Here is a 9694-nt window from a genome sequence, read left to right on the forward strand (position 1 = left end):
AATCCTTGTAAGCCTAGAAAGACCGGGTTCAAAAATTAAGTACCTATTTTGTCACATAATGAGGGACATGAAACAATATTTTGCAAAGGCTGAAGAGCTTTTTCGGCATCTGCTTGCTGGGTTTGTGGCAGTCTCTTTTTGAAAACAGAAAACCGATTCCTCTAATTCCCCCTTAAATGAGAGAGCTTTCTGCCTTTTTTTTTTTTTTTTTCTGCTGCTGAACTGCCATTACTTTAACGTATCCTGAGGTGAGGGAGAGAACGGCTCAGGTTTGTCAAGGCAGCGATGGCAAAACCCAACGTGGCCGTGCTGCAGTCTATTTGCGTTCTTTAATGCTTCGGAGGCTTGCACACGGAGTGAATCATGCCAGAATAATAATGCCACATCTTGCAATTCATTCTCATCAGTTTTAATGAAGATAAAGGGGCTCACTTTATGAATCCACTTGGGCTTAACAAATTAAACATGCTGCTGAAAAGGTACATGTGAACAGAATATTTGTCCTTATAATGTTCATTTAGGCGGACAAAGTTAAGTAACCTTATTCCATATATTTTTGTTTTCTTCTTGCTGCCTAAAGAAGGCTTCACAGCTACACAGTCAGCTCTGATCTTGTTCCCTGCTTGTTAAACACATCGTTTAATTATCATTTTACCACCATTCCCAATGAGGCAGCATCGTTTTGCTTTGAAAAAATATTTTGGGTGTCTGGCAGTCGGAGGGAAAGAGCGGCGGGAGGCAGGGGAGAGGGGGCAGCAGCACAAGGAAATCTCCCTTGCTTTCAGCAGCAGCAAAATCAACCACCAACCAAGTGGTCCCACCTGCAGGCAGTTCTCCAGCTCCTCCACGAAGCTTCATTTCATGGCCCTGTGTCTATCGATCGCTCTCAGACTGCAGCAGCCACCTGGAAGGGAGACAGTAACCCTCGCACCTTGCTGGGGAAGTTGGTTTCAGTCTGCAAGGTGCTCAGATTTGTTATGAGCAGATGCTATGGGGAACACTTAAGGATAATACCAGCTTTGCCTCCAGAAGCTCAGGAGCACAGTAAGCAATATCTATTACATTGAACACCTTCTTTCTGTAAACCGCGGAGAAGAATAAGATAATAAAGACTAGAAAGGAGGTCAATTAACACCCTGACAAGATTTATTTTCAGCAATAAACAATCATCTCCTGCAAATGGCCAGAGAAGGGTTGCAAATACTTGCTCGCCTGGAGCTGTGACCTTGGATAAAACATAGAGCAGAAGTGGACAAGCCGACGGGAAACAGCGCTGGGCTGTGCTGGGGATTAGCATTTTTTACTGCAGTCTGGGCGGGAAGGCAGGCTGCTCACAGGTGGTACCAGGAGCAATGTCAGGACAGGTCCCTAGCAAAGCCCCGCAAATCTCCCTGCCCGCAGCGTGCTTAAAACTGCAGTGATGCCATTCACAACTTGCTTTTTCTGCCCCGTTAATGGTAGGGAATAAATAGCTATGGAGATGGTGATATGGTGATAACTTGGCTTTGACACTAAGCAATGCCACGTAGCTAAACAAGATCCGTGGTTGGCCTTGACCTCTTGTAGACATTCACTCACAAAAACGTTATTTTACCTTTCTTTTTCTTTTAAGAAAAGGAGATGCCCCCAGTTCAGCAGTCTGTTGAGATGAAGAGAGGGCCTGAATGTCTCCTGGGAGGACAGGAGGGCCAAGAGCAGACGTTACTTGAGTTCTTGCAGTTGCTTTTGTTAAAAAGAGCGGATCCTGTTTTCTTGAAGACAAAACAATATATACAAAGGCCAAAAAGGGGAGACGAGAACACCGACTCCAGAAAATGCAGCTCTCCTCTCTGCTGTTGTCTTTTCCTTGCAACTTCATTGCTGAAGAAAGATAAGCACAGTATGTGGTATTATCAGTCACTCGAAACCTCGGTCAACGTGTACCAGCATCTGGCTGTTCGAAATATTTCAAGCTTTGTTTTTGGTCACGGACTCACAGCAGTTGTTAGAAAAAAATCCTGGCTTGGCTGCGGCATTGGGCTGTTACTGGCAGGAGGCAGAGAGGGAGGAAGAAGAGGAGAAAGAAAAGGACATGCAGGGCAGCAGCAGGACCACAAGTGTCCCACAAATCGACTTCAAAGATCAAAATGGAGTCAGTGGCGCTGATTTACACCAACTTACACTTATTTATAGGGGCTGCCTTGAAACACTGTCCGTCACCAGCACAAGTGGCATCCGGAATTAGGATGCAGAGGTGGGCACCCCAGGCCCACAGGCTGAATTACCTTACGGTTTTCCAAGATAAAATCATCCCCCTATGGAACATGGACAGATTTGTGCGGCCACAGCGCTCAAGCCGAAGGTATTAAAGCCAATAGTTCATAAAGGAGCAACTAGACCAAAAGTTAAAGTACTTATTAGCCTAGCAGTTATTTAGCTCGGTGGTTTTCTTCTAGAAAGGAGCAAAGATTTTGAGGCCATTATTTAAGAAAACCTGTCTGCAGCTTTTAAGAAGCAACATTTGAGAAGAGACGACAGTGATTATTTCTGAAGTATCTGTAATAATGATTTCCCACCAGTCATCCACTCGTAAGGAAGAACAAACTTTTCATCTTTTATTGTTGCCAGTCTTGTCTTTTCAATGATAAAATACTTTTTTTTTCCTTTTTTTTCTTTTTTTTTTTTTTTGCCCCTGGTGAAAAGCCTTCGTTGGCAAGAATTCCTCATTAACCTGATAAGACAGCTGTCCCTTTCCTGAACCATTTCAGATGTCCCCCCCGAGGTTCTGAGACGGCTTCAATCTCTAGGTCATGCCACAGCATTTCATCTTGTAGGCAAGACCATCCAATTTAGGAATAATAAAATAAAAAATAACAAATAATAATAATAATAAAAATAAAAAATCTGACTGAAGCCAGAAAAAAGCCCCAAGCATCTGTGCCTGGTGGGGGTTAATCACAGTCCAGATCAACCTGACTAGCGTTGCACCTTCCTTTTCGTTTCCCTTTCCCCAGCATCATCTCTGAAAGTACATCAGAAAAATACGGCAGGGTTGTTTGCTTGCCATGTGCTCTGGCTATCTTTGATTTGCTTAACCATCTTTGACCTTTCGATCCCTCGTGGCCGTGTCTGAATAGATTTTGCCTGGCGAACCATTGCGGAAAAGAATCAGCTTGCGCAGCCCCCTTCGACATTTCTGAGCCAGGATGGAGGCACTCTTATTGCCCTCCATGGGGTGATAACACATTAAAAACCCTCTTTCGCCATCTCATTTATTACCTGAAATTGCATTGCACTGAAACATTAGAAGATCCAGCATCCACCGAGATAGGCTAATTTTAATGATTAACTGAGGAACTGTTAAATTTTACTTCAGTGCTCCACTGTCATTATGGAATTAGTATTAACGGCCATGTACAGTGAGAGCTGTAATGAGGCTGGCTGGAAGTGACAGTGCCAGGGAGCTGGAGCTCTATAAATGTAAACTTAGCACATATCATTAAAAAAGAAAAAAAATTAGGAAAAAAAAAACCCTCAAGAGCCTCACTTTGTTGCCAAATTATGCTTGGGTCCCTGGAACGTGAAGTCCAATAACTTTATTTTTCCCCCCCTCTCCTCCTCCCTCTGTCTCTTTTGCTCTCCCTAGTTGCTTTTAATTAAGCCTGGATGAAATTAGCGGACAGAAAATCAACACTTGTAAAAATGTCTCATTACAGGATGATGGTGGGGCAGCTTCCTGAAAACTCCAGCAGTTTTTCACTACACTGGCCGTAAAGCCTGTAGTGATGCCAGGCCTCCTAGTACGCGTGCCGTGGCCACTTGGGAAAACAGGTGAACAGAAGAGGCAAGCAGATACTAAATTCAAGACTTCTAGTGTCACCTTTTCTCCCCTCCCGACTGTACGTTGATCCTTTAAAATTTGCCGCCAGTCAGACGGTCTATTTTATTGCTGCTCTGAAGCCCGCGTTCCCTCCAGTCTCTGCTCGTACCAGCCTTTTGTTAACGATCAGCCCCAATTAATTTGCTGCCTGCAGAAATGCCCATTGCCCCGTGGACATGGACAAGCCAAAGCTGCACCCCTTGCTTTGGTGGTGCCTCCTGCTGCCACACACGAAACGCAGGGTCCTTTGGTCTCTGCCAGCACCGTGCTTTGTGCCACTTGTCTTTGGCCCTTGACTTCATCTCTGTCTCCTTCCCGCTCACTCCTCACCCTCTTTTGAATACCTTCCTGACTGTATCCTTTGCTTCAAAGCCTCTCAGTCCTCCAGTGAATAGCCTGGCACTCTTTGAAGATCTAAGCTCCCCCTTCATCACTTGTTTTGGCTGTTTTCACTTTTCTGTCATGAGCATCTGATCCACCCACTGGAGCTTCCTAACCGCTGACAGCCATTTATGCCTCATTATCTCCTTGACGGTTGCATTTTTCACTCTGTCTTCTCTACTTGATCTTCCCAATCTTTTTCAAACATTGGTTTTTAAAGTTATTTCAACTTTCTCTGTTTGTTTTCATGTGCTAATGTCTCATGTGCTTATACCATCTTCAGGGTGATGCTCACCTTGACAATCCTTCCTTTGTGGATAATCTACGTCTTATCTGAAGTCCTGAAGAACCTCCCATCAGTCTGTTATACACCCCATAGCCAAGCAAGTGACCTTCTGGGCAGATTAATCAGGTAGGAACAAGGTTTCCATGATGAGTTCTGCCAAGAGGAAGAACATCCTCTTGATGGCAGAGGATATAAAATGGAGGCTCTTCCAGTACAAAGAGATATCTCAGGGTTTTTTGCTTTTCTCTCCAATTCCTTTCCCCAGGAAGAGACACGAATGCAGTCCTTGTTGTTACCATTGGTTCGTAATAACCCCAGCGGCTTGATGTGCAAGGCTGTCCACTTTCTCTGCAGAATTTCATTTTATCTCTAGTCCTGCATGTTTTTGTTATCTTAAACACAGGAGTTGTTTATCACTGTCCTTGAATAGCAGCTCTTGCACCATAACAAGTCCGCTGTTCCTTCCTGCAACCTCACTTAAATTTCAGTTTTTTCTTTGGCACTATTACAGTGCAAACAGCTGCTCTGTATAACATGGAAACAGGTTTTTCTTTAACACTCTTCCTTCTGCAAGGTGCAGCCCCTGCACTGCTCGGTTACCTGTGGGGGATGCCTAGGCGATGCTCTCCCTTTCCTAAGTGTCCTCTCTAACATTTACTATAACCACATCTGATACTGCTTTAAGCTATTCTTTTTCAACTGAGAACATGGGACAGTACTTAGCTCCAAAAGTTTTATCAAGTTCTCTTCTGTGTCTCCTCTTTATGGAGAGAAGAGATCTCTCCTGGGTGGGTAGTGTCTATAGTGCATCCTGGAAAAGACGTCCTGAGACATCCCAGAGCTTGCGGGAGATGCTGCCACGCACGCTTTAAAGCTGATTTCTAGAGATGTCCTTCAGCGCCCACATTTGCAAAGCTGTTGAAGGGAGGGCTGTGGAGCTGCAGCAAACCACTGTTCCAAACGATGTACCCAAAACATGTTAAATGTTAGAGGCCGTTTCTGCGTGAGCCACAAGAAATTAGTTATCTGAAGTGGTTTCCATTGCCAGGACGTACCAAGCCAGCAAAACAAAGGAGAAAAAAGTGGTTTGTGTTGAAACTCCATCTCTAAAAAAGAAACTGATGCAAACCCAGTTAACCTGATAGCTTCCAGTCTGACTTCAAACCTTCAGGCTACATCACATTCCACATAACAAAAATGTAAGTTATTTTTGTTGCACAGCTGGAAGCCCTGATACCCTTTTTCTTTAACAGTACATCAAAATGCAGTGCTTTACCATGCCGGGATTTGTTTAGACCCAACCAAATTGCAGGTAGTGGTTGGTATCTGGTCAGCACAAGATTTTGTACCTTCTTTCTGTTGGTACTCGTGTTAGGAGAGGCCACTCAGAAGCAAGGTCCCGCTTTGTTAAGTATGTTACGGACAAATACTTGAAGGTAATGCTGCCCTCCTGAAGAGCCTGCAGTGTAAACAGAGAGCAGAGCTTACCTGGAGGACAAAAGCGGAGTTGCGATTCCTGTTCTGTAGATAGGGAAAATCAACCTCACGGCAGTCGCAAGGTGACACTTGACCCTCCAGGATGGGCAGTGACAAATCTCCCGCTGGCTTCAGCAGCAGCAGGATTTTTTCCAAAGCAGTCTGCCCAGCTGCCCTTACTCTGCTCACAATAAGCCAAAACATCTTTCTTTATTTCCTTTTTTTTAAAAAAAAACCTCTTACAGAACCTCTGAATCAAAACAGAGGGCGAACTGCATGTGGCAAGGCAGTTAAATAGCTGTGTACTTTATCTCTTGAGTAAGAATGGATTAACAGACGTTCTTTAGATGAATCTGACCTGTGCCTCATCAGAGACAAAATTATGACAATTTTTTTCAAGTCAAATAGCTTTGGGACTTAAAATAGTTAATTGCCAGTGGTATTCTAATGGCAGCACAAAGCACCACAAGGACAGAAAAGGCTGTTGGCCTTCATGAATTTGCGCCTCCACCCTCCTTTTTACCTAAAACCTACTTCCTTATATAGAAAAATAAATTAAAAAAATACCTCTTTACCCTTTTCATAGAGATTCATTTCTGATCAAATACATCTTAGATTTGCCCTGTTCCTGTGGTTCGTTGTAGAACCAGGGTATCGCTACGTTAATGCTTTAAAGACTGGAATTCAACAGAAGCTGAGGATTCAAATGCCTTAAAAAAAGCAACTTTAATTTGAAAACCCAGCTTTAGGTCACAGGCACTTATTGATTTTTTTCCTATATATCCTCTCTCCCGTGTTCTTTGCCGTTAGAAGAATTTTTCTGAAACAGTAATATCTTGCTGCCATAACTTAAGCAGGCCTTTAAATTTCTGTAGGTATTACAAACTTTCAAACCAATCTCATGATAATAATTTATCTTAATAACCTGCTAACTTTCCAGGGTATTGATCTGGCATCCCACCATCCCATCCTCATGGGGCCTCTTGCATCTGTATGATTCTGTGGCACTTCTGTTGTCTCTTTGACTTGTGTTGGCGTGCTTGCCTAAATGTGACACTGTTAAAAGTGACTTTATAAGAACAGTATGAATGTTGAAACCAAGAAAAACAGAAGAAAAATACAATCCTACACCCACAAGCCTTGAGCTTCCTGTTGGGAACGTGACGCAACTCCATTTGCCCAAGTTTTACTTTTGGAAATTTCCCTTTGGCTGTGGCCCTTACCTCCCAACCTGCAATAATCACAACAGTCGATAAAACTGGGAGATTTGCTTTTTATGTCAGCTTTTGTTCATTACATCTACAGGACAGCTGGCTTATTGCAGTCCTCGGGAACTTCCTCCCCTGCCTTTCTGGAGTGATTTCGTTTCCCGGTGCTCCCTGCCAGAAGCACTGCTTAATGTCCCAGTGAAGTTTCTCCTGTGCAATTTTTTCATACTAAAGGTGGGTAAGCACTTTCCAAGGCAAAATAAGCTGCCTGTGTTATTTCCTGTAAAGTCCTGTGGTTTCCAAAAATCAGGATTTTCTTTATAAGCCTATTGGGAACGGGTACATTTATAGTAAAATATGTTCATTAAAATCTCTTCCCTTCAGAAAACTGTCACACTAGCGGATGCACTGCACCATTTTTCTTCTGAAGGTAGTGGCTATTATGTACCACTAAGCATTGCTCTAGCACTTCAGAATAACTTAGCCAGTCAAACGGATGTGAGAAAGTTGTGGAAAAAAAAAGAGCTAGGACCTGATTTGAGATTTTACCGAGTCACTGGAAAACTTTTATCCGTGTACAACCATGACATAATTTATGACAACATGCTTCAAAGATTTAGCTTATTTATTTTACTGACAAGGTGACAGCTGACCCAGAGGTAGGTCTGTGAGAATTGGCTTAGTGTTGATAAACAGCGACAATCTGAGCAAGGGACAGTGTTTGGGCCACAATTACCATTTTATGGATTATCTTGTTTGCTCATTGAGCTCTCCAAAATAAATTCAAATGGGGTCCAACCCTCCCAAATGCTTCCTGTGTGATTTACCAGGTCGGTTATGCAGCGATCAAGAATGTCAGCTAGAATGAAGAAAAGTCTGGACCATTATGATCTAGAACTCAACAGCCACAGGAGAGAAAAGAGAGGCAGATGGCTAGCTGAGATACCCTGAGCGGCAAAAGAAAGGCGTGGAGGAAAGGCAGGGTGTCTTAGGAGTGATGACTGCATCCTTAAGCGTTGTGCTGTAGACAGATCATGTGGGTCAGAAAGGAGCACAGTGGAAATAAAAAGATATATCCGTGTGAATGAAATAAGACATTAACTGTTTTTGTGTAGCAATTAAGAAGAAAAGAAAGAAGTGGGCCAGAGATACAAAATGTCATAGTGGAGTGGAAGTGATTAAACGGTCTGCAGTGGGGAAATAAAGAAGCATCAATGTTTGATAAGTATTACCGAAGTAGGCGATAGAACAAAGACAGAGGGATAAATAAAGATAAAAGAAGACCTGACCTTCTAAAGCACATGAGAAACAGGAACCCAAGCAGCATGTCACTGGGGCTATGGGAGAGCTGAGCAGGGGAAGTTAGGGACAAAGGAGCCCTGGGCAAATCAGCAGGTGACAAATACAAGAAGGTCCTGGGAAATGGCTAATAGAGTGATTGTACATCCCGTAAGACTCCAAAAATCCAGGGATCTCCTACAGGATGTCTGGCCTCACTGATGTCAGGGGTTGCTTTGCTTTCAGCGTCAACAGAGCCAGGTTTTCTCCTCTGGACTTTGGGTGGCGTGTGCCTGAAGCAGGCACTTTCTTGACCAAATTGTTCATCCTCAGACATCTTGATTCAATAACCAAATCTGGAGGAAAACATCACGACTCTATCATTGGTTGGTGTATATTAGCTTGAATGCTTGTTGTGTCTAAAGGACCTGTATCAATTCAGACCAGCAAAGGGTCTACGTTGTTGGATCTGATGTACTTTGCGCAGAAGATGGCATTACTAACAAAGGCAGCAATAGAGATAAGATTCAATTAATAGAATTGATCCAAACTGGATCACCAGATAGATAGTTATTGTAATGCTTCCACAGCTTTCTGTAGAACCAGAGGAGACAGTTTCTAGTCTGAGGATTGACGTCTTTGTAATAAGGTTGATGTCTTTGGGGTTCAGAGGAACCTGCCTACTCAAAACTCCTGTTAGGGAAGGCTCCGCAAGGCTTTCGCTGACATTACCAACTAAGTGTGTTGGCTTGTGTGGCAGGCTATTATAGCTTGTCCAAAATCAGGTGCTTAACCTGAGGATCAGAAGGATCAGAAATAAAATGGGAATCTCTTTGTAAAGGCCATGAAAAACAGAGCCTATTTAACAATATTTTAAATATGAATTTTATTTTTTTCTTACTGTTTCATATTTTTTATTTTAAGATTTGCTTTTCCAACAGGAAGTTAGTTAAATCTTTGCAGGGTGTCTCACTTCAGATCAACAATAGCTTCTCCATTTTCCAAATGAAATATCTAGAAGGGTTTTTGAAGAGCTCAGAAGTTTGCTGGAACAAAGTGACATTTTCAAGAAGTTTTCTCAGGGACTTTATCCAGAATGGGTGACATCCAGACGAGCCTGTCAGTTGTTTTTAAGTTGCTCTGAATTAGGCCAGTCTTGCAGGATACCTTCCAGTGCATCTCAAGCTTGGTGATAATTTCTGGTCT

Source organism: Ciconia boyciana, chromosome 3 (assembly GCF_034638445.1).
Source record: "Ciconia boyciana chromosome 3, ASM3463844v1, whole genome shotgun sequence".
Lineage (NCBI taxonomy): Eukaryota > Metazoa > Chordata > Aves > Ciconiiformes > Ciconiidae > Ciconia > Ciconia boyciana.